This window comes from Eurosta solidaginis, chromosome 1 (assembly GCF_040869045.1).
Source record: "Eurosta solidaginis isolate ZX-2024a chromosome 1, ASM4086904v1, whole genome shotgun sequence".
Classification (NCBI taxonomy): domain Eukaryota; kingdom Metazoa; phylum Arthropoda; class Insecta; order Diptera; family Tephritidae; genus Eurosta; species Eurosta solidaginis.
In genome coordinates, this window is record NC_090319.1 from 89,385,608 (window position 1) to 89,412,078 (window position 26,471).

A 26,471-nucleotide genomic window follows, 5' to 3' on the forward strand; every position below is an offset into this window, starting at 1 on the left:
CATGCTACATTGAAACGCCATGCTTTGGTCCCGGAAAAAGCTCCGAATGACTCCAGTACATATACCAAGCTACCGGTGGAGATGCAGATTTTGTACGTACGTATTTATCTTTTTTTCAGTAGAATCATGCGTATATATGTGTGTCGGGTGTTAAAACAACATAAAAACAAGAAATACCTACTCGTAGATGAAGGCTATTACGATCAATAAAAAATAAAAAAATAAAAATAAAGAAAAAAAAATAAAAAATAAAGTAATTCGAAACTAGAATTTCGGCTGTTAAAAAAATGAAAAATGTTAACTTAAAAATAATTGATCATGAAATACTTATAGCTTCAAAGCACAGTAAACTATTCAAGTTTTTTTTTCTGTTGAAGACGACAGCTCGCATCTATTCAAGTTACATCTGAAGTAAAACATGGCGCAACGATACAAGGTGGCAGCATGGGACAGCTGATTTTAAACTTTTTTATTTGATTTGATACATCAAATTACGGCGCAGTACGATTTTGACATTTGTCCATCGAATTTACAAAAACAAAGTACATGAAATTTTTATTTATGTTTGTAGGTATGTCACCATGCTTCCACCTTGTATCGTTCCGCTATGAAGTAAAATGAAAAAAAAAAATAAATTAATTTGTTTGCTTTGATTTTTTCTGTTGCTGAAATATTTTCCAAATTTAAATTCAAGCAATTTTGTAATACTGAAAATTAGTTCAGCATTTTCAAACCCTGAAAAAAACCTCCAAAAAAATTATAAAAATTTAAAAAACCAGACAAATTCAATGGAGTGGAGCAGATTATTAGAAACATTTGGATAAACAACTATTTTCAACATAACACAATTTGTAAATATATATTAGAAAATATTTGCAAAGATTGATCGTTTTTTGTTGTTTCTGTAATCAATCAATGCAGTAGTTCTGCGCAATAATTAATACATACATATTTGAATTTAAATAAATATATGCATATACCTGGGTTTTGCTCACATTTTCTGGATTTATACAACTTTCAAAAATAACGGCTCATATATCAATGTAAACTGATTTTTACTTTGAATTTCTATCTAAATTAGTTAATCTTATTTATAAACAATTTCTTACAAATTGTACCACTTGTTCAAAAGATGCGCAAGATTACTTGTATACTATTTTGTTGAACGCAATTTTGCCATCGACATCAATATTTATAAACAATTCGGGCAAACGAAATAAAAAAGTAACTATTGTAGACGCACAGGAGTGTCGGGTTTTGCGAGTTGTGACCATAAATGATTACCAACGACAAATCGATGCTGTTATTTCTAAATACCACTCTGCCGGGTTAACAGTGCAGCCTTTTATTATCGTAGAAGGATTATGTGAGACAAACATCACAAAGGATTATATATATCTTGATAATACGCTCTTTCAAATGAATTCATTCATAGAAAGTTTAACAACAACAACAACATACATGTTTCAAAATTTTTCAAGTTTTATCATTATTATTATTTTTTCATAGTTAGTCTCTCGCAGCGTACGGACGTGTTTTTTAATCGCTCTCATATTTTCACGTATTCTTATATTTTCTTTTACTTTAAATTGCCAAAAATGGATGAATATTGTGGAAAGTGTAATAAACTATTTTCCAGATCTGGTGACAATAGTCTAATGCCGTGTAATGGGTTCTGCAAGAGGATTTTCCACAGAGCCTGTAGTGAGGGTATATCGGACTATAAAGTAAAGCTAATCAAGGCTAACCCGCATTTGCTTTACTTGTGTGAAAAGTGTGTGAACATGCCGGACAAGCTATCTAATATTTTGAACGCTATTCTTGTGGCTCAAAAACAAGGTTTTGGCATAATTTCCAACGCTGTGTCTAAAAAATTCGGTGATTTAAAAAATCATATAATGGACTCTTTGAAGTCATCCAACAACAACTTAAATGTTGCTGAGTCATATGGTTGTCCGAATGTCAGAAATAGTGCGCTATTTATTTCTGCTCTCCCCATGGCATCCAATAACAACAACTTAATACAAAGCAACCTAATGGATTTTCCCGCTACCCCGCTTGGCACGGAGTTCTCTAATTCTCCTATCGATAATCTAGAGCTAATGCTTCATCACCTGCACCTACTACTACTCTTACATCTAAACCTGCTGCTATTATTACTCAGCCGCAAACATCGATAACTCTCTACTAGTTCTACTACAAAGACAACTTCTACTTCGCCTGCATCTACATCTACATCTACATCTAAAAACGCCTCATTTTCTACAGTCTCTCATTCGTCTAAAACTACGTCTACTTCTGGAAATACATCAACATCAATTAGTTCCAATTCTACATCTAAAACTAAATCTACTGCATCCACATCTAAATCAACTAAAGCTAACAATAATAAAAATAATTCAAATGCGCCTTCTGAAAATTACAATAAGTCTGATGCTGAAATGATTGTCAACAATGTGACAAATACTAGTGCAGTGTCGCGCTCTGCTGGCACTGTATCGTATGCAGATGCTGCAGCTAGCGCAGTTAATGCAAATGTGCCATCTGTTGATGTTTCTGACAGACAACGAAAGAGTGCTTAGTGAAATTACGCAAAAATCGCGTGTTGTTAGTGGTAGCAATGACAATGCTGAATTAGATGTATTTGTGCGGTATAAATGGATTCATTTGTCCTCATTTAAGCCATCGGTAACTGAGGAGAGTATTGTTAAATACATCTCTGATCACTTTGGCATTGCTGCTTCTAATGTCGCTTGTTTTAAGTTCGTAAAGAGAGATTCCGACATTAACACTTTAGTCAGAGTCGCTTTTAAAGTTCGAGTGATTGAAAGTGAATATAGCAAACTTTTCAATGCTTCTCTTTGGCCCAGTAACGTATACATTAAGCCCTTCCGTTTTTTTTTTCGAAAAGATGTAGAAATTCCCGCGGAGTCATAGATTTGTGTTTACTTTTAAAGTCTTTAACTGATAATATAAGTTAACACACCAGAAATCAACAATGACTCTTACACGTGCAACACATTTTCTGCTGACGCTATGTCTGCTACTTTGCTACATCACACAAGTTCCATAATAGTGGGAATAAAGCCGACACAATAGCTTGCATTAAGAATAACTTCAATAAAAGAATGATGTGCTCATAGAGCATTCAAAAAATTATTATTTTTTAAACTTTGTAATATAGACAAAGTAAAGTTATACAACATGGAAATCTTTGCTGGAAGGCAACCAGAGGAATCCTTCCCTATTAGCAATAAGCCAAGGGACGTAGTTCTGAGAATGTCTGAACCTCTTTTCAGAACTGGTCGTGATATTATAGTCGGAACCGTAAGAAAAAATAAAAGGCAATTGCCATCGGACTTTATAGCTACTAAAGCAAGGTCACAATTCACAAGTTTGTTTGGGTTCAACAACGGAAAAGTTTTGGTTTCATATGTTCCACGTTTTAGAAGTGTTTAAGCTACCAGCCTAAGCGACCAGCAGCTATCCCAAGTGAAGTTACCATCAATAATATCTAATGATATTACACAGCGGTATTTTCCATTGTCATTAATTTAACTCATTTTCAATTGTAATTATTCTTATTCATTTCCAATTGTACTTAATTAATTTCCATCCATTTCATTACACTCGCCACCAATGTTTATGCTTTTAATAAAAACCATTGTGAACTCGTTATTAAATAATAATTGGTCATTATCGCCGAGGCAATTAAGTCACTTCCAGAGATAACAGAATTTTAAAACACCTTAAGTAATCGAGTTTGGAGAAATTTGTACTTAATCAATAAAATTCATGGCACAAGGCGTTTACCATAAACAAACATAGACATTAGTTACAATCAACCAACGTCCAGCGATCAACAGAAAGGAGTCTGCAGCATCACCAACTTGTTGTCTCAACATCATATACATCAACATATCATATCGATTGACTGTTAATATCGACATCACAGCATATAACCACAATGACATCATACCACTCCCATACAATATTTAAAGTATGTACGTGGTAAGTTCCTTGGATTTGCACGTACGTATAAAAGTGCATTCTGTGATAGTTATTAAAGACAAAACAAGTGAAAAGTAGAAATCGCCTGTTCTATTGAGCACATATATCGCCTTTTGACTATCGGATAATTCCCCCCACCAGTGGTAAGGGTTATCTGACACATCTCATGGCAGACATTCAGTGAAATTTTTTTGGTTTTTTATCACACACTCATAACTGCACTGTGCAAGTTACCGCCTCTTTGTTATTACAGCTGCAATTTTTAAAGAATTTGATCTGGAATCGATGATTCAAGTTACTAAAAATAGTATTATGATTTAACTGCAAGCCTCGTTGCAGTCTTAAGACAACAAAGTATCCTACTCCCTATCCTACTTTGTTTACTTAATCGAATATTGATGCATCTATTCAGATGCAGTCTTGGTGGAATTTTCTATCAAAAAGAAATTGATATCTTTAATTCAAGACCAAACCATTTCAAGGGCAAGATATTTCAAGGCCAATGTATTTCACAATATGGTGAAATTATAATGTAAGAGTAAATTTATGGAATAAATTTCAAGAAAATATAAGCCAGTGATATTCTGATTCGGGGACGGTGAGAGTTAAACTCAGATGATGTACAATATCATCAAAACATATTTGTGCCATTAGAAAAAGTTAAAAATACCACCAAAGCTGAGGAGATAAGACCTATTAACACGTTACAATGTGATGCAAAAATTTTGGAAACAGTGGTAAAAAATCAGCTGGTAAAATATTTAGAAGATAATGTAATTATTATACCTCAACAATCTGGCTTTCGAAAGAAACATTCCTGTGAAAGTGCTTTGAATTTGGTTGTAGCTAACTGGAAAGAAGACTTAAGCAGGGAAAAACACATATTAGCTGTGTTTTTGGATTTAAAACGTGCATTCGAGACGATCGACCAAAACTTAATGCTGAAAAAGCTTTCTTACATTGGCGTTTCTGGTATAGAACTAAAATGGTTTCAAGACTTCCTAATTAACAGATACCAAAGAACAGTGATTGGAACGTCCGCATCGGATAAAAGGGAGGTACCTGTTGGTCTACCTCAAGGGTCTGTGCTGGCACCCATACTGTTCAATATATATATTAATGATATACCTAGCTCCATTAAGCACTGTGAAATAAAATTTTGCTGATGATACATTGCTGATGATAAGTGGGAACAATATTACTGAAATATATGCTAAACTGCAAGAAGATCTTAAGAGCGTATATGGTTGGTTATGCGTAAACAGACTGAAAGTGAATGTCAATAAAACCAAATTTATGGTTATATCTAGACGCAATTTTCAAAACAGTGAGCTACAAAACTTAAATATAAATAACGAAGTAATTGAAAAAGTCAGCACCATAAAATACTTGGGAATAAAAATAGATGATAAGCTGAATTTCAACGAGCACGTGGATTATATGGTAGGAAAAATTGTTGGAGAGTACGAAGATCATCGAGTGCAACCCTGTAAAATATACATTCCTCACTACTTAATAATACATAAATGTACATGAGCATTAATATTGCAACCCTATTTTGATTTGTGAATTACTCTTTAACTTCCTGTTCTTTTCCAATCTTCTTGAAATAAAGTACGTAAGAAATCACAGGTTATGGGCCCAGCCCTAACTAAAGCGAGATAAATTTAACTTTATACATTTAAAAAAGAACAAGCGAAGATATTAGGTGTGACGAGTTATAAATAACGAGAAGTACATCTAATTCGAGTAACCATGTCGACCGCATCTGTTAATATTGATCCGCTAAACGCGGATAACTACGACACCTGGAAATTACACATGCGGGCAGTTCTAATAAAAGGCGATCTATGGAGTTATGCATCAGGTTCGACACCATGTCCAAGCGATGAAAGTGCAGCAAAATGGAAAGAGTTTGATCAGAAAGCATGCGCCGATATAACGCTTTCAATATCTCCATCAGAATTAGGATTAATCTCCGAATGTGAAACTTCGTACGAAATGTGCAAAAAATTGGAGTCTACATTTCAGTCAAAAGGGCCTGTGCGAAAAGCCACCCTATTAAAACGCATCGCACTTGCACGCCTGAAGGAAGGCGATAACATACGTGATCATTTGAACGAGTTTTTTCACGCAGTTAGCAAGCTAAAAGAAATAAATGTCACGGTTGGTGACGATTTATTGACAATCTTGCTGCTTTACAGTTTGCCTGAATCTTTTGAAACATTTCGCTGCGCTCTGGAAACTCGCGATGAGTTGCCCAAACCAGATGTTCTTAGAGTAAAAATTCTAGAAGAAGAGCAATAAAGAAAATCAAAGGCGGCAACTGCAGAACAAAACGTATTAATTGCACATTCGAAGTATAGAAATACAATTAGGCAGGCTGGCAACGTTCACAGCACTGACAAGCGAAAAGCAAATTCAGTTGAGAAAGAAAGACTTGACAAACGCACTTGTTATAAGTGCGGCGAAGTTGATCATATTTCTCGAAACTGCCGATCAAAACAAAATGCAAAATCTGTAAGTTCGAGTACACGACGAATAAATGAGAAAAACACAGAAAAAACTATGCTGGTGGAATCTGCATTTCTATTAAACAACACAACAAACGATTATTGGTGTTTGGACAGTGGATGCTCATCACATATGTGCGCAAACAAAAGCAATTTCAACAATTTCAAAGAAATAAGCAAGACGCTGAATTTAGCTAACCATGACACAGCTAAAATCACAGGCATCGGCGACGTCAAGGTGGTTGTCGACGAAGAGGGACATGAGGAACGTATAAATTTTGAAAAGGTGATGTATGTAAATGAATTGAGAACAAATTTGCTGTCCGTATCAAAAACTACAGATAAGAGGATATGAAGTAACATTTCGTCGTGGTGAGGCGACCATCACACTGAATGGCGAATCAGTGCTCACAGCAACACGCATTGGCGATCTCTACTATATTAAAAGCACACAAACAACGGCAAGCATAGCAGAAACGAAACTTGATTTATATACATGGCACGTTCGAATGGGGCACCTCAACGAAAAGGACTTAAAGCGAGCGCTCAGTATGCTACACGGTATGCATTTTGACGCGAAAGAAAAGCTACAAACTTGCGAAGTTTGCGTTAGCGAGAAGCAAGCACAAGAAAGTTTTCCGAAGCAAAATGAAAAGCGTACTACACAATTGCTCGAAATCATACATAGCGATGTGTGCGGGCCAATGAGAACTTGTTCTCACTCCGGTGCAAGGTACTTTGTTACATTTACCGACGATTTTTCTCGGTACAGCGAAGTTTATTTTATAAAACACAAGTCGCAAGTATTAAATACGTTCAAAAATTTTAAGAACTCGGTTGAAAATTTTACTGGAAAAAAGATTAAAATGCTACAATCTGACAACGGATTAGAATATATTAACAATGATTTTAACAATTACTTAAACGAATGTGGCATAAGGCGGCGATTGACCGCACCATATACGCCACAACAAAATGGCATTGCCGAAAGAAAAAACAGAACATTATTAGAAATGGCAAGGTGTATGTTAAAGCAGGCATGCTTACCTCCGATTTTTTGGGCTGAAGCTATTAATGCGGCCAGCTATATTAGAAATAGGTGTCCAACCAAGGTCATTAAAAATAAAATTCCTTTAAATGTTTGGTCAGGTAAAACCCCCACCGTAATACACATGCGACCATTTGGTACAAAAGCATACGTTTTAATAAAAGATAAGTCAAATGGAAAATTTAGTTCACGGTCGGAAGAGTCTATTCTGGTCGGGTACTCAAATGAAGCAAAAGCTTATCGTTTGTGGTCACCTAAAAAACGTAAAATCTTGATAAGTCGCGACGTAAAGTTCTTAAATGAAATGTTTTATAAGCAAATTGACGAAAAGTCAGATAAAATAGAAATTGAATTACACACATCAGTAAACGCTGATGGTATCGAAGATGAAGAAGCTTTTGAAGAATCTGAAAACGAACGCGAAGACGAAGATACATCGAAAAATGGTAGAGGTAGACCTAAACTACATAGAACGGGAAAGCGGGGTCGACCGAAGAAAATATACCAGCTATCGACGAATAACAAAAAATAAAGAAGATAACAATGAATCAGACTCTAATGTTGAATACGAGGATTGCGAATTTGCCGACTTAGCTATGGCCAATGATCCCGAAACGATCAACGAACCAATAAATGGCGAAGAAGGTTCTTTATGGCTCCAAGCCCTCGAAAACGAATTTATGGCACAGTTACTTAATAAGACATGGGACATTGTTGAACGACCTGCTCTACGAAAAATAATTGGCAATCGATTTGTTTTCCGAACAAAGGAAGGAAATGTAAAGAAAGCACGTCTAGTGGCAAAAGGCTGCTCACAACGTCCAGGAGGGGATTACAACGTTACTTATTCGCCAGTTACGCGACTGACATCAATCAGGATGATGGCAGCTTTAGCGAAAGAATGGAATCTGGAAATTCATCAAATGGATGTAATAACAGCGTATCTAAACGGCGATTTAGAGCAAGACGTATTTATGGAAATCCCACAATGTTTAAGTAATATCCTCAAAAAGGTAATGCCAGGTAAGCATCTAAATGTTGATGAAGCAAAGGCTACAATTATTAGAAACACTGCTAAAGAGTGGACAAATTCGATGGTAAATTGTGCAAATCCTGTGTGTAGATTACGAAAATCTTTATATGGTTTACGACAATCTGGCTTCCAATGGTACCAAAAACTAACTAAAAAATTACGCGAAATGGGTTTTAAAGCATCAAAAACTATGCTAATGTCAATTTATGTTGATGATTTATTAATAGCCACAGACGATAAAATATGGCTTCAAGAAGTTAAAAACTCTCTTGCTAAAAGTTTTGATGAAAGACCTAGGTCCAGTCAAAACATGTTTGGGCATAAATTTCAACCAAGATCTTAAGAGAAATACTTTATACTTAAATCAAAGTGAATATGCAGAAGGAATTTTAAAGAAATTTCGAATGCAGGACTGTAAACCAGTTAAAACACCATTGGAATTAAACCAGAAACTGGAAAAACCGGCAAAACCTGATATAACCGAAATGGAAAAATACCCGTATCAAAGTTTGATCGGAGCTTTATTATATCTAGCTGTGACGACAAGACCTTATATTGCTTTCGCTGTTAATTTCTTAAGCCAGTTCAATTCTAATTATAACTCCGAGCATTGGCAGTAGCCAAACGAGTACTAAGATACCTGAAAGGCACTTTGTACTATGACCTAACTTACAAGAAAACACAAGCTGAAATGTATGCAGCAGCAGATGCCGATTGGGGCGGAAATCAAACAGACAGGCGTTCGTATTCCGGTTACGTTTTTATATTAGCTGGAGGTGCAATATCATGGGAAGCACGTAAGCAGAAGACAGTATCCCTATCCAGCACTGAATCCGAGTACATAGCTCTAAGTGAAGCGACGAGAGAGGCGATATACCTTCGAGAAATGCTAAATGAAATCTGCAACAAAAAACCATACAAATATACAACGACAGCCAAAGCGCCCAAAAATTAGTAGAAAGCGTTGCGTATCATTCACGTACAAAACACATAGACGTTCGTCATAATTTTATTCGTGACAGAGTTCGAGACGGAGATATCGTTTTAAAATATATGCGAACCGAAGACATGCCGGCTGATGTTTTAACAAAGGGACTACCTGCGGTAAAACACTACACATGCATCAATAGCATGGGCGTATCGGATGGGAATTTTAAATAATATTGCACTCGTAATCCTTCGAGGGGAGGTGTTGGAGAGTACGAAGCTCATCGAGTGCAACCCTGTAAAATATACATTCCTCACTACTTAATAATACATAAATGTACATGAGCATTAATATTGCAACCCTATTTTGATTTGTGAATTACTCTTTAACTTCCTGTTCTTTTCCAATCTTCTTGAAATAAAGTACGTAAGAAATCACAAAAATAGCGAAAAAGTTATATTTTACACAACGAACCTGCAAATATTTAAATAGAAGGTATAAAATCATCGTCTACAGATCTATAATCGAACCTCATTTTATTTATTGCCCAACTATATTTTTCATCTTGCGAGATAGTCAGATATACAAGCTACAAAAGCAACAGAACCGAGCTATGAGATTCATTCTCAAAAAACGGTATGACACACCTATCAGAGACATGCTATGCTCTCTTAATTGGCTTAGCATTAAACAGCAACTTTTTTATTATACCATGAAATTTATTAAAAACATAATAGAAGGAACTTTGCCTGCGTATTTGAGGACTAACATAAAATATGTAAAAGATATGCACTCTGTAAATACTCGTAATAAAAATGATTTTAATCTGCCGGCTTATAAAACTGAAGCAGACAAATTTAATCTGTATTATAAAGGTCTTAAATGCTATAATGAACTACCGAATGATATTAAATCATGTCATTCCAATAAATTTAAACAAACATTGTACAATTATTGCAGAACACTACCAATTTAGTGCTGGACAGGCGGGCTTCCATAGCATCGATAGAAGTGCAGCGAAACTATTCTGCTATGTAGCGCCAAGACTTCTAAGCTCTTGTACGCATACAAAAAAGGTTGCCGAAGCACATACTGAAACGCATCACTCGATTAACTCAGTGCATCGCCGTGCAGATGTTGCCTTCGCGCTGTACTAACATGCGTAAAATGCCTACATACTACACTAGCACAACACTTTGTTCGCATGATCTGGAAGTCTCCCATCCATAGTACTCCAAGGTAGGACATAGATGTAACTATTCTAGATTGCATAGTCCAGAAGACAATTATAAATATGTAAAATAGATTTAAGTTATGCTTAGGAAAGCCGTAATAAATAAATACATTACATTATTTGAATTGAACAAAGTAGTGCAATTACTTTCGGGTTAATCGATCAAGGATTTTGGGCTGCCAATGTCAGCTAATACTACTAACTCAGATTTAACTAAGAGTGCCGAATACACAAGAGAAACATCATACGATCAAACGAGACTTTTACAAAATATAGATCAAGATGAGCCACGATTACACATCTATCAGAAACAAATATTCACCGCATTACTATCAACAATTGATAACAATTAAGGGAATTTGTTTTTCCTTGATGCCCCAGAAGGTACAGGAAAAACATTTTTAATCAGTCTGGTTTCAAAAAAATGAGATCGGCCGGAAAAATTGCGTTACCTGTTGCGTCATCCGGCATTGCCGCTACGCTTTTGGAAGGAGGCCGAAGCGCACACTCTACATTCCAGCTAACGCTGAAAATCGCCACCGATGATAATAACAGCGCACATAGGTAGATTTTAGACATTTGGGCGGCCATAATTGAAATTCTGAAAGTTGCCACAATTACAAAAAAAGCACTCCCACAGCTTCAGAATAGACAAGGGAAAAATAATTCTACCCCTTCCCAGCCATCGCATACCTGGTATTAGCTGTCAAGTAATCGGAATTTTGCTATTTCTGAAACGGGTGTTATAGTTTTTTTTTAACCTATGTGAAATCGCATATTTTAACGTGAATATTTTAAGTTTTAAGACAATTTAATTGAGTAATTGTGATGGATTCTGATATTTCAGGTAAATACTAACATTATTAATGGTGTTTGTGATTTTTAAAAGTTATAAATTGATAAAGAACCTATTTTATTTAGGATGTTAAACAAATTTTTTATTTTTTTTTTTATTTTTGGTGTTCAAAACCAGTTTTGTTACCAAGTCCGTCCAAGTGAAAATTAGTTTTGAACATGGTACTTGGCACAATTAGCTTGCCAACATTAAATTTAGCTGCAGATACTTGCAGATAGGGGGTTAGATAAAGGGTTTGATACACCCTTGTTGCTATACAACAAGAAAAATAGCCTCACTGCGCAGATATTTTTTAGTGTTACACAGTGTAATATCCATTCTAATATAACCGATTAGTTACACAAATTATTATAATTTTTCATAAAACCAATTAAAAATTTACCCTAGATAAAGACAAAACTAAGTTATTACACTTCTTGCTGTACAACAAGAAAAAAAACCTCACTGCGCAGGTATTTTTTAGTGTTACCCAGTGTAATATCTATTTTTTTTAATATAACCGATTAATTACACAAATCATTACAATTTTTCATTTCTTAAACAGTTTTAAGAAGATATAGGCAATAAAATATTTTTGGCCGCCTAAAACTTGAAAATCTACCTATGTGCAGCGTCTGTAGTGTTTTTAAGCAGATCAATACAGGAAAATTGCTGCATGACTGCTCATTAATAGTCTGGGATGAAGCTACCATGTCAAACAAGACGTCTGTGGAAGCACTAGATAGTGCAATGCGCAATTTGCGCAATAAAATTTCACCTATGGGTGGATGTACAATTCTGTTCTCAGGAGATTTTCGTCAAATCCTACCAGTTGTGACTCGAGAAACACATGCTGACGAAATAAATGCTTCCCTAAAAAGATCCAACCTAAATTAGAGCTTAATACTTATATGAGGGTTTCGTCATCTTCACGTGAGAATGGCTATTTCCAGAGAAGCTGCTAAAAGTTGGCAATGGAGAGTTAACACAAAGTGAGGGCAGGATTAACCTAGAAAGCCTTTGTGTTGTGTAATCAAAAAACTCTTCTGGATTAGAGAGAGGCTGCCATGAAGGCATTTTATAGTTTACATACTCAACTTGATCAAAATATAGAGGTTGCATTAAAGCTAAAGAAATAAAAAGAAGGCCCCCTCGAATAACACAAAAGAACCAAGATCACATTTTTCTACATATTATTTTCGAAAAGACGGGCATGATATTCCCGTTTGCAAAAAATAGTGTAGGGACCCTTTTCAGGAAAGTGAAGGCCGGATATACAAATGTTGTTCTCAAGAACAAGTTACTTCTTTGGTTGGTCAGAGCAAAGGCCGTGGTGCAAGCAATAAAATAGATGACACACCTGTTATAAAACATATTAAGTCATTTCCAACCTACACTAGCCACTACACCAGAGCTCATAATCCAAGACGGCAATATTTAAATCCTAACTTAAATATTAGGAAAATGTATGAACTCTATGCCATACAATGTGAAAAGCACAATGTACTACCAGTAAAGGATAAATATTACTATAAGGTATTCTCTACAAAATTTAATTTACAGTTTAAACAAACATCTAGGGATACAGAAACTTTAGCCTTTCCTAAACTGACCACATCCGTAGTTTATTATAAGAGAAATGTATATGTTTATAATTTCTTCATTTAATATAACCGAAATGACTCACCAAGATTTTTTTTCAACAAAGCCATTAGAAAATTCAATCATCAACAGAAAAGTAACCGTTAATGGGTTCCCAGATTTAAATAAAATTAATTCAACAAATTATTTGGTGACTTGTGAACGTTCTCTGTCAATTTGGACATAGTCAACGTCATCGTTTCATTTGGTGGTAAATTGTGCAAATCTCCGTCAATTTGGTCAAAGTAAACGTAATCGTATAATTGTTGGTAGGTTGTGAATCGCTCTCCGTCAATCTGGTCATAGTCATCCTTCGACGTCTAAATTACTGTAATGGCTAAATAATAAATTACTTACTTACTTAATTGGCGCTTAACAGTTTAAAATAATAAACTGCTGAGCGGCATAAAGTTGTAAGTTACAAAGCGTCCTTATAAGAAAAAAGTGAAAATATTAAAAAGGGATAAAAATCATGCCGTTTATTTAAAGCAAACAAGGTAAAAAGACTAAAAAGGGATAAAAAGCATCCCAGTTCTATTCAAAGAAATTAAAGAAAAAGCGAAATTTCTAAATGGGAAGTATTAATATTGGACGGTGTGTCCTATGTGGAAGAAACACTCAGCCCAACCACGCAATCCATCGTAGACTATTTTTTCGGGAAAATTACGAAATTGCTATCATACAATTCGACCGTGTTTCCGAACGTCTCCGAAAGTAATAAGTAAATTCGAAATTCGTACAGTGGCATCACTGAATTCACTCGAACGTAAACTTTTGACGTTTATTTGAAATTTTCTACGACAAGTTCTTGCCAACGGAGAAAATTTACGAAACGCGAAAAATATTTAAAACAAACAGCCCAATCACGCAATCCATCGTGGCAATGTTACGAATTCGAATGTTACGAATCCCGAAAAAACAGTCTACGATGGATTGCGTGATTGGGCTGACTGTATGATCGTGCCAGAGGTGTGGTAATTTTGACTGTTCCGAACCGTGCCAACAAAGAGATTGGCATCGACGTCGTTATATATGTTTCCCTATACCACCTCTGGTATCAGCTCCATCAATTAATGTCCAAAACAGACATGGTGATGGTGATCCTGAAAATTAATAAAGTTACAGGGAGCAAAGGACCATGCGGCGATGCGAGATATTGAAAACACGGCTATATAATACAAGGATTTAGATTATATATGTATGTTAATAAAAAATGATAAATATTTAAAGGCATATGGGAAATGTTCAAACTAAGCCTAAGTATTTCAGGCTAAAATATTGTAATTATTGTGGTGGGGACCAGGATGTTTTGAAAGGGTTGGTGTCCAAATTCCGCATGTACAAAATTCTAAAAACAAAATTCTGCTTTTTAAAATTCTGCTTTTTTAAAATTCTGCTTTCTAAAATTCTGCTTTCAAAATTCTGTATTACAAAAATCTGTATTAAAGTATAATGTTAACAATGTTAATGAGGTCATGTAATTATTTTGAAAAAGTGGTCATGCACAGTAATTCTGCGTGGAACACCTTTCTGCATAGGCGGCCTTCGGCCGCGCTTATAAAACATAACCCTGGGCTACGCCATGCCAAGTCCGGGTGTGTGGTATAACCGTGTCTACTACCACGGTGATGCCCTTCTGCGTAGTATACCCTTCTGCGTAGGCGGCCTTCGGCCGCACTTTAGAAAAATAACCCTTAGCCGATCCAACACCGGCTACGCCATGCCATGATTCCGGAATTTTGACTTCCAGAATTAAACATGCAGAATTTTGAAAAAGCACAATTTTAGAAAGCAGAATTTTTTTGCAATTTACAGAATTTTGTCACCCAGAATTTTGTAATACAGAATAATGACACGCGCCCGTTTTGAAATGTCCTAAATTGTGTAGGAAAAATAAATCAATTTAACTAAATCTGAAATTGATGATTGAGAATGGCAAACAGGCCAGATTTTGCTGATACTTTTGATCTTACTCCAGAAGAGATCGACGATGATATTACAAAAATGTTTGAGGATTTAGAACCTGAGGGGAATAATTATGTTTTGATACATTGCAATACCCCAGAGTTATCTCTGTATGAATACAGTAAAATAGAAAAAAATTTAGAAAGTTTAGAACAGGAAAAAAGTGGCGAAACTTTAATTTAAATAAACAAAAAGAATTTTTTTCAAATAGGAAGAAGAAAAAATGGCAAACAATAACGCCTTAAGTGTCGATTTAATCACTAGATTAATCGCAGATTGCAGCCGGCCTTATCATGCACTCCATCGGATACTGTTTTTCGGAGAAGCTACTACAAAAGCATTCATGCATTTCGAACAACTCCGAACGTAAATTCGAAATTCGGAGAATAGCGTTCACTGAACACACTCAAAATGTCAAATTTCCCACAATTTTTCTACGACAAGTTTTTGTAAGCGGACAATCCACGAAAAATTGAAATAAATTAAAACAAATTGAAAAAATTATAAAAATGTAAGTATTTATTGAATAAACGCGTAATCAGTATTTAATTTGTCAAAATACAGGTCCACAATAACAACAAGGCAACAGTATGCGGCTTTGCTGGAGTTTCTGCAAGAAAAGCCCTCTATGGCACACGACTTTTCAAAGTTATCTAAGGAAGAAGCGTCGCAGTTTTGGAAAAAGGTGGCGGAGGAGCTTAACAGCATGGGCCCATGTGCCTTGCTCGTGTGTATATATGTATGTATATATATCGTGTTTACTAGGTATGGCTAGACTGGAAGGCGTATATTAAAAGGAAGCTAGCGGAAAACAAAAAGAACAGACAGCTACTGGTGGCGGTCGAAACAGGCAGCACCATTTTTATGAAATGGAGGAAGTTGTCATCCGATTGACAGCACTAGAGACTAGTACGAATGGAATTGAAAATACTTTGAGTGATGGGCTACCTTTGCAGCCGACTCTGAAAATGAGATCGTGGCTTACGTGTCACTGACGTCATAGAGCCGCAGTTCAGCACTTCCGATACGTGTTTCCTCTGCACGCAAGCCAACTGATACAAATACAGCAGAAATACTTCAAGACCATTTTTTGCCTCAAAAGGAATATCAGGAAAAGACCATAGCACACTATTCAATACAGGAACAAAAGCTGGAAGATATTTGTTCCGGTATACGACGCTTATACCGAGCAATGGAAAAGCACTGCGACCTGAAGAATGCAGAAGTACACAACCAATCCATGGAAGATTTAATCAATGCTAAAAATTCAATAAAAAAACAAATGTTATTAGTTGAAGAAAAAAGCTTAAATGCGATTTGCAAAAAACACTAAAATTTATACATATGTAAGTATTACTACATATACAAGTTAACACAGCAGTATGTTCCTTCATTTGAATTCATTACAAACATACATGCATACATACATATATGCTCGTACAGCAGTGGCTGTACGCTGGCAGGCATTCAATTGCATTTGCATGCAAACATAAATATCATCACACAATGCTGCTGTGGCTAACTAAACACTTCGCTTAAATACGCTTTTGTCACACCGACGCTTCGGGATAACCGAAGCAAAATCGTTAGTTGAACAGTTGGCAATAAAAAGTACTTAAGCGAGGTAGTTTCCTTAGAAAGACAACTAGAATTATTAAAGTGGAAAAAGTGCCTAGTGAATAAAGTGTAAAAGTGTTAAACTAAAACAAAGTGTTTTATTTATGAAGCAGTTTCCAGGCACCAACCAAGGAGATCAAAAATTTCGATCCAAAGATACCAGAAAAATTGTGCCCTGGAAACAGCTTACATTAACTGGCGCCCAACTCGATGGCTTAAGTGACCTAAAAACGAAAATTATGTGTACCTACAAAAATTGAAGTGGACAAAAATTTAAAAAAAAACGTGTGGCTAAGCGCGACCGATATTTATCCACTGCGGAATGTTGGTAATAATTAAAAACTTGAACCGCTTGCGTTAGAGAAATATAAACTTTTTACAAGCAAAAAAAGCATGTGCTAAAATCTGAATATCAAATTATTCACTATAAAGTGAACAAGTGCATCACAAAGTAGTATTATAAACTGAGCCATTTTAAACACGTGGACACGTGGTGACGACATTGTTCGTAAACACAAATATATGAAGAGTGAAAAAAAAACAACAACACTCAATTCAAGAAAATCATTAATCAAAATTTAAGTGGATTCACCTTTGAAGAACAAGAGTGGAAAACCAACAACACTCAGTTCAAGAATATTAAAAAAAAAAATTTTAAATACACCACGAGTGTAAAATCATCTTTAACCAAAAGGGCAAAAGCATATCAGAACCTGTGAGAATTTAATCTGCCGGAGCATTGAGAAAACAGAACAAGGGAACTTACTTACTTAACAAGGGAACAAGTGACAGCATAATACATCATAGAAGATCCAGCGTAGTCAGCGAATCGCAAGTTACCTAAAAGACAGTGTTATTATTTTCGGCGTTTGGTAAGAATACGATATTTAAATTGTTTTTTGGTTTTTATTTTTTTGTTGAGTTTAAACAATCGTTTATTATAGAGACTAACGAGGGCCATCTGGTGCAAATCACTGATAATGCTGGATTTTTGTTTATTGTCAATTACTTTGTTTGACATTCCCAAGTGCTCATGGTTTATTAACAATTGTTTTTGTTTTTATCGGCCTATTGATAAATCATTCAAGGTTCGAATCGAGCTCAAGGCCAGAACAATAATTTTTTTCTTATGATAATTATTGTTATTTTTTAATTTTTCTAAATTTGAAAAATTGTATTTTGTTTTTGGAATAGTAAGTAGAAAATTTTGCAGACAACCTGCCATAGCTGCGCAGATAGATCCATTTCGAAGGGTGCTAAGCCTTCATCATCAGAACGCTTTAGGCATGCTGCGCTAACCATTTAGCTATACAGCGGTGGTTTGTTTGACTGGTAAATTTGCTACTTCTATTCCTTTTTACCAACTATATTTATTCAGTTTTGCGCCATCTGGTGCAAATCACTGATAATGCTGGATTTTTGTTTATTGTCAATTACTTTATTTGACATTCCCAAGTGCTCATGGTTTATTAACAATTGTTTTTGTTTTTATCGGCCTATTGATAAATCATTCAAGGTTCGAATCGAGCTCAAGGCCAGAACAATAATTTTTTTCTAATGATAATTATTGTTATTTTTTAATTTTTCTAAATTTGAAAAATTGTATTTTGTTTTTGGAATAGTAAGTAGAAAACTTTTCAGGCAACCTGCCATAGCTGCGCAGATAGATCCATTTCGAAGGGTGCTAAGCCTTCATCATCAGTACGCTTTAGGCATGCTGCGCTAACCATTTAGCTATACAGCGGTGGTTTGTTTGGCTGGCAAACAAAAAAAATTGCGATTTAATTTAGTAAACATGGATCGCAGCGCAGTGTTAGCTCTAGTAGAATCGGTGGTCGAAGTCGCCAAGACCGTATTAGATAATAAAATTACACAAATTACTAGAGCTTTTGAAAATCTGTCTCCCTCACAAGAGGATGGTTATCCACCTGGCACAGTAGTCCCTGGTGTGGAAAACACATACAGATCTTAATCTTATTAAATCGGTGCCAGAGTTTAAGGGCAACAACATAAGGGAATAACCAGCATGGAGGGCAGTAGCGAAATTTGCAATACATTTTTACGTCGAAGTGTCCGAGGCATACTACGTTGCCATTGGAATTCTTCGTAACAAAATTACGCAGGCCGCTAATGAAAACTTGAGTTCATTCAACACACCCCTAAATTTTAACGCAATAATTTTTAGACTGGACCAACTGTATGCTGACAAGCGACCTCTCTACATTTTAGAAAACGAACTAAACACTCTACGACAGGGACGTATGACCATAGATGAATATTAGTCGGCAGTAGACAAACAATTGACTTTAATAATTAATAAAAATATCATGACACATAGCGGTAACGAAACATTGACTTCAGCATTTAACAAACGAGCTAGGGACAACGCCCTTCGCGTATTCATATCTGGCTTGAGACGCCCACTTTACGATACTTTATTTTCCTCAAGTCCACCGGATTTGACGTCTGCACTTGCTAGAGCTGCAACACAACCGAGCAAGGTATGATTTCGCGCAAACGTACGCCTTAGCTAGTCGATACAATAATAACCTAACTATATCCAGTACGCAGCCGCCAAGCTTTAACAATCACGCACAACCGCCGCGGACTTTTCAATCCAAACCAACACCAATGGATGTGGATCCCGGAAGCTCCCAGTTTAGGAAACAGACTGATCTTAAAAACAAATCATCAAACCAATTTAGCCAACAACAGCGCGGAAACTACTCGAACCAAGCACAACTTCGTGCGGAGCAACTTGGATACGCGCAACAACAAACAGGTAATAATCCTAAAAGAACATATACCGGCAATAATTCTACGCAACTACCGTACAATAAAATACAGCGAATAAATACAATGGAAAACGAGTCATATTACTCCGAAAACTTCGAAACCCAATCAGTGGAGGAAGTTAATTTTTTAGAGTAAATTCCAACTTGCCACTTCTAAAACGTACCCTCTCGGATGGGCGAGTTCTTCAGTTCCTCATAGATACAGGCACTTCTAAAAATTATGTTAAAAATTGGAAAAAAGCACTGGACACTTTCGAAAAGCGCAGTTCATTAGAATTAGAATATCACAAAAAAAGTATGTTGCAATGGTCTTTGAGAATGGGAATCGAAGAAGGGAAGGCTTTACCCATTGATTTACAACTGTCGAATAAAAAAATTTACTTTCTGAATGAAAGTATGATCCCAATTATTGAAACAGTTATCCCGTGTAGCCGACAAGGTCTTGCTCTCAGATGTTTCAGAGATACGGGAAGAATCTCTGAAGATGAATAGGTGACGAACGATGGAAACTTCCGAGCTATCTCGAGATATCGAGCGAAAACTGATGAGGAGTTGAAGAAACATCTGAGTGATTCGCCAAAGAATGATATGTACAAGTTAAGCCACAATAGTCCAGCAGCCACCCTCGTAATTATTTCTGTTCATTAATGCACTCATTCACCTAACGGCATCGCCAACACTTGCAAAGCAAGAGTAAGTTGATTGCTGGGAGAGCGATTTGTCTGTATGACAACCTAGAGCCAGCTAGCAGTTACTTCATTCTTAAGCTAATAATAAAGTTTAACATTTGCGGTTAACAAGTGAGAAAGTTGTTTGACTGGTATGTTGAGCAGAGTGAGAGAACTTAACTTCTGAGGTACTCTGGTAGAGCAAGTAAACGATCACCTGATTCTTATTGGAATTGAATAAGTAATTACAGTTGCGGATAACAGCGGAGATTGAGTAAGCGGTATGATTATTTTTGTTGGATGGTTTTTCTAATCAGAATATTGTGACAATTGGATTACGAAGGCCGTACAACGAAAAGTAGCGACACCAGTATATTTTATTAATAAATTTAATTAATATTAATAAAAAGTTTAAAAGAGTTGTATTCACTGGCGCCCAACGTGGGGCTCGGGAAGTTTAAGAATAATTTAAATTAATATTCTCGTCGGAGAAAAAAAAAACATCCAAGAACTTATTAATTTGACTGAACGCTGCAAAACTTAATTGAAATAATAGCTGCTGACCTTTGCTGACATTGGAAAAAGGGACTTAATAGAACCGCCAGGCAACGGTGGTTAATTAATCAACACTTCTACCAAATACAGTATTGAAGAACAAAACTTAAACAACGGAAATTATTACTACATATTTTTGTGCTACTGCAAAAAAATCGGTGGAGTACAGCACTTTAACCTGAGATTGAACGGTGTAACCTTGGTTGATATCTAAAGGGCATAGTAACTACTCACATAAAATATGACGTTTAATTGAGTACAACATTAACAAACAAAGAACAATTAATTTAAAAAAGGAGATTAAATATGTAAGTGATATGCTCAGTTATTTTACGAAATACTAAAGAATTGTAGGAAATGTACAATGTGACGAAATCCTTGACCTTGTCAAATCGCTACCGGAGTTTGACGGCAAACAAGAGCATTGTGTTTCATGGAGGCAGGCTGCGCAAACGGCCTACAAACTCTATGAGAGGTATGCGGGAAGCGCAAAGCATTACCAAGCGGTGGAAATAATTCGGAATAAAATTAGGTCCGACAGGCAATGTTCTAGCTTCATTCAATACTGTGCTAAATTTCGAGGCCTTTATACCTAGGCTAGATTTTACCTATGCAGATAAACGGCCAATCTATTTGATTGAGCAGGAGCTTACTTTACGGCAGGGGAATTTCACGGTTATACAATTTTATGATGAAGTGGAGAGAAAGCTTACACTTCTTACGAATAAAACCATAATGCCCTACGAGGGCAATTTAGCGAACTTCATAAATGAAAAATACAGAACGGATGCGTTACGCGTTTTTATTTCTGGCCTCAGAAAACCCCTTTGTGACATTTTATTTTCTACAAGGCCAACTGACTTGCCGTCTGCTTTGGCACTTGCTCAGGAGCTAGAAGCGAATCATGAACGCTACACCTTCGCGACACTTTTTTCTAAGCGCTTTGATGATAATAGCAGAAGCCAACCTTCTGACAGAAGGTCTCTTGAAAACAACAATAGTAAGTTGGAATATTTGAATACCCATAAGAATCCACATTTCCAGCATAATTACAATAGGCAACAAAAACGTAGATTTACTCAAAACGGCACGCAGGAAAGACCTGAACCAATGAATCGCTTTCGTCGTCCATCAAACTTTGAGCTCAAAAATTCGGCGGACGATACCTTAGATTTAACCAAAGCCAATAATTTTCAGGGGTATAGGCAAAGACAATTTCCTCAAAATACTGGTAACCTAGGACAACAAACTAAGCGTCGCTCTGATTTTGAGAGAAATACCGGGCCTAAAATGCAAAGAATTAACCATATTACCCAAGATAGGGCTGATAAAATTTCTTACGACGACTTGGTAAAGAGCGAAGTTGAGGATATTGAGGAAGTGATACATTTTTTAGGGAAAGGTCACTGCTGCCTTGGGTTAGCAGAAAAATAGGAGATGAGAAAAGAATTATAAAAATGTTAATAGATACAGGGGCTTCAAAAAGTTATATAAGGCCCTTTAAGGAGCTAAAAGGAATCGTACCTTTGGCCAAACCATTTTTAGTTAAGTCAATTCATGGCGAAACTAAAGTAAGTGAAAAATGTCAAGTACATTTATTTGGAATAAGTTCTGATTTTGTTATTTTGTCAACTTAATAAACTTTGATGCGATAATTGGGCTTGACTTGCTAACGCAGGTTAATGCCATTGTGGACCTGAAAAAAGGTATTGTTACCCACGACTTTGGTATAGAAAAGTTATTATTTACTGAATGTGAAAACATAAATATTATACAAATTAAACATGAAAGCGTACCGCTCGCAGTGAAAGATGAGTTTTTAAAAATGATACGTAAACGATCAAACGCGTTTGCTGATCCAAATGAGTCTTTCCCATAAACCTCTAATATAGTCGCAACCATTCGTACAAAACACGAAGAGCCTATATACTCCAAGTTATACCCTTATCCATTAGGCGTAGCCGATTTTGTGAAAAAAGGAAATAAAAGAACTTTTGCATAATGGCATTATTAGACCCTCTAGATCTCCCTATAATAATCCAATTTGGGTGGTAGACAAAAAAGGCTTCGATGAGTTAGGGAACAGGGAAAAACGCTTGGTGGTAGATTTCGGAAAGTTAAATGAAGTTACCATCGATGACAAGTATCCAATACCTAATGTAACATCGATCTTGTCTAACATGGGTCAGTCGCAATATTTTTCAACACTTGACTTAAAATCGGGCTTTCATCAAATCGAACTCGCAGAGCGAGATAGGGAGAAAACAGCATTTTCAGTAAGCAATGGCAAATATCAATTTTGCAGACTGCCATTCGTTTTAAAAAACGCCCCTAGCATATTCCAGAGAGCCATATACGACGTGCTATGGGAACGAATAGGCAAAAGCTGTTATGTTTACGTAGACTACATCATAATATTTTCGCAAACAAAAGAGCAACATGTTGAGGACGTAAACTGGGTTTTAAAGAGCTTATATGATGCCAATATGAGGGTATCAGTAGAAAAGTCTCAGTTCTTTAAAAACGAAATCGAGTGTCTTGGGTTTATCGTTTCAAGAGGAGGTACAGTGAAACCTCCCTTGGGCGAACACACACCGTCGGCTGATTTTTGTCCGGCCAAGAGAGGTGTCCGGTTATGGGAGTGGTTAGCTATTTTGTGAAGTTTTGAGTTTTTAACTAATTAAATGCTTACCAATTGCTTATTTAAATAAAATATATTCATTACATTGCTCACACAAGATTTGTGTTTATTAATTCAAAAATTCATACACATGCATACATATCTCATATAAAGTAATAACAAAAATAAAAACAAATATTCCACTTCGGACAATGCATACATATTTCATTTATATAAAGTAATAACAAAAATAAAAATAAATATTTCACTTAGAGCAAGCCACTCTTTCGAAAGTATTGACACCCTGTTTTAAAGCGATATCTCTAGCCTTTTCCTAAATTATTGGCCCGGATATTGGAACATTTTGGCTTCGGGCCCTACAAAACCACTCGTAACATATCTTGTCAATTGTTTTTTCCATCTACTTTCATAAAGAACCTTCTACTTTGAATATTGCTTCCATCCATCCATTTCGCTCGGATATCTTCTTTATTTTTAACGATGTGCGCAGCCTGGGTTTTTCCAATTTTGAACCTTAAAACAGATAATATAAGGACTCTGTACAAGTTAACACCACACACATTCAAACTTCACAAACATTCACATAGTGGGTTGCCTGCATTCTCTAAGTCACATCGCAGCACACGAGCATGCGATAAACGCTGACTAAGCATATTCACATCATGGGAACATTACTGGTGATATGATATCAACAACATAAGCCACCTGCATTCTTCACTCCAGTTACAAAACGCGCATGCATATGAAATCAATGCTGATGCCTCACTACCGCTCCGTGGGAACATAGTTCGCACTGCAAGTACTGCGCATACCTTAGCTTCATATTTCTATACGAGCATCCAACAAACGTCAACCGCGCGTCACCAGCGGATGGGAACATTGGCAGTGATACGATACCACTGCAACATATGAAAATACCAACAACGATGCGACGCCGCTGCAATTGGGCCGTCGCTAAGAATTAATAAAAAGCCATACTAATATAGTTTTAAGTTCAGTTGTATTTTGCTCGTGTAAAAGTAATAAAGTAAAAACACCGACATAAGCCGGCAAAAAAATAATTTTTTTTAAGTTTTAAACCCACAACGGGTTAACTGGCGCCCAACGGCCCAGTCGCGAGTTAAAAGGCCCTAAAGTAGTGCCCCGCGAATTTAACGCTCCAAAAGGCCCTAAAGCAGTGCCTCGCAAACAGATTCGCGGAAAACTCATCGCGACAACGGGAATCCACAAGTGAATAGCTTCAGTAGAAGAAAGCCACGCACCCACGCAGAGTGCGCATCGAGGGAGCCAGAGTAGCAGAGAATTTCTATAACTATCGAGAAAAGATGCAAAAAGGACCAAAAACCCTCTACGCCGTGGGACTAATGTAAGAAATAATTAAATTAGAGTAATATATAGTTAACCAATAAAGATAGAACTAAGTTAAGTGAAGTGAAAGTGAAAGTGAACTGCTATCTTTAAACAATTTTTGTTTTTACTAACTTGCGAGGTTGGTAAGCGAATGAGAAAAATGGATCAGAATAATATACTTAGGCCTCCACTCCTAAATACAGGAGCAACAGCTGCCTCAACAGCACCTGCAAACCTTTCCCCTCCCCAAGCCGTAACAACGACCGAGGAATTTAGGGAAGTTGTAAGAAGCACCCTAGCCGAAATCCTTCAGACCGACGCTTCAGTACTGACTAGAATCAGTGCTCAACCCCCTTTGCTAACTGATCAGACAATTGACGAGAGGTTCAGAAATAGCATTTCCGACATGGACAAGATCAGTGGGAGCACCAGTATCGCCAAGACGACGCAAACGAATACGTGGACGTTCATTTTTTAGATTAACTCCCTCATCGCTTCCTTACTTTGAATGTAAAACAAGCGATGGCAGAATACTTAAATTCCTTATCGACACTGGTTCAAACAAAAATTACATTCAGCCCGCGTTAGTTACAAACCCTAAACCAAATGACAGCGTGTTCTTTGCAAACTCCGTAGGCGGAAAAATAAGTGTATCACATCATACCGAACTTAGCCTTTTTGGCCTTAGAGATAAAAAGCTAAAGTTCTTTATCCTACCAACCCTGAAATTCTTTCACGCCATAATTGGCAACGACAGCTTAAAACAACTCAAAGCTGTTATTTACACCTCTAACGACTATATGCTCATAGAAAACAAAATAAAAGTTCCCATTAAGCAACAAATTTCTAAGTCAGTGAACAACATAGAAATAAAATTCAAACAATCTACCAAACTCATTTTAGCAGATACAGAGTACTCTATACCCGCAAATTCATAAAGGATACCTTGAACGAAGCGGAACAAGAAACAGAAATCATAAAGGAGCATAATAGAGCTCATCGAAGTGCAATAGAAAATAAAAAACAGCTTTTAGATAAATGCTATTTCCCGCAAATGACTGCTAAAATAAAAAGAATCACAAAACAATGCAAAATATGCAATGAAAATAAGTACGAAAGACATCCGACTGCCCCAATCATACAAGCAACCCCAATTCCCAATTACCCAGGACACATTGTCCATATCGATATATATCACACAAACAATAAGGTTATCCTCACAGCCATCGACAAATTCTCTAAATACGCCCAAGCGAAAGTACTCATATCAAGGGCGACAGAGGATATAAAACAACCCCTTCAAGAATTGCTAACCTCTTTTGGTATCCCAGAAAAAATCGTTATTGATAACGAAAAATCCTTAAACTCTGTAACCATAACCTTTATGCTCGAAAACCAATACGGAATAGAGATTTACAAGACACCCCCTTACACCAGTACTGTCAACGGCCAGGTTGAACGCTTCCATTCCACCCTTTCAGAAATAATGCGATGCGTGAAAAGTGAAAGGGCGCACGATAGCTTCGAAGATCTACTTAACAGATCACTCTGCAAGTACAATTTTTCCATCCATTCGACAATTAAGAGAAAACCAATAGAAGTATTTTTCGGAAGGACTGTAAGTACCGACCCCGAAC

The 26,471-nt window shown here is 36.4% G+C and overlaps 1 protein-coding gene and 1 pseudogene across 1 annotated transcript in view; one reads left to right on the plus strand and one right to left on the minus strand.

Annotated features, from left to right (window-relative positions):
• The window catches only part of LOC137236457 (rho GTPase-activating protein 39-like), a 334,523-nt gene that overhangs the window by 41,398 nt on the left and 266,654 nt on the right, over positions 1 to 26,471 (minus strand). The window lies entirely within an intron of this gene.
• On the plus strand, positions 13,067 to 16,541 carry LOC137237098 (uncharacterized; annotated as a pseudogene).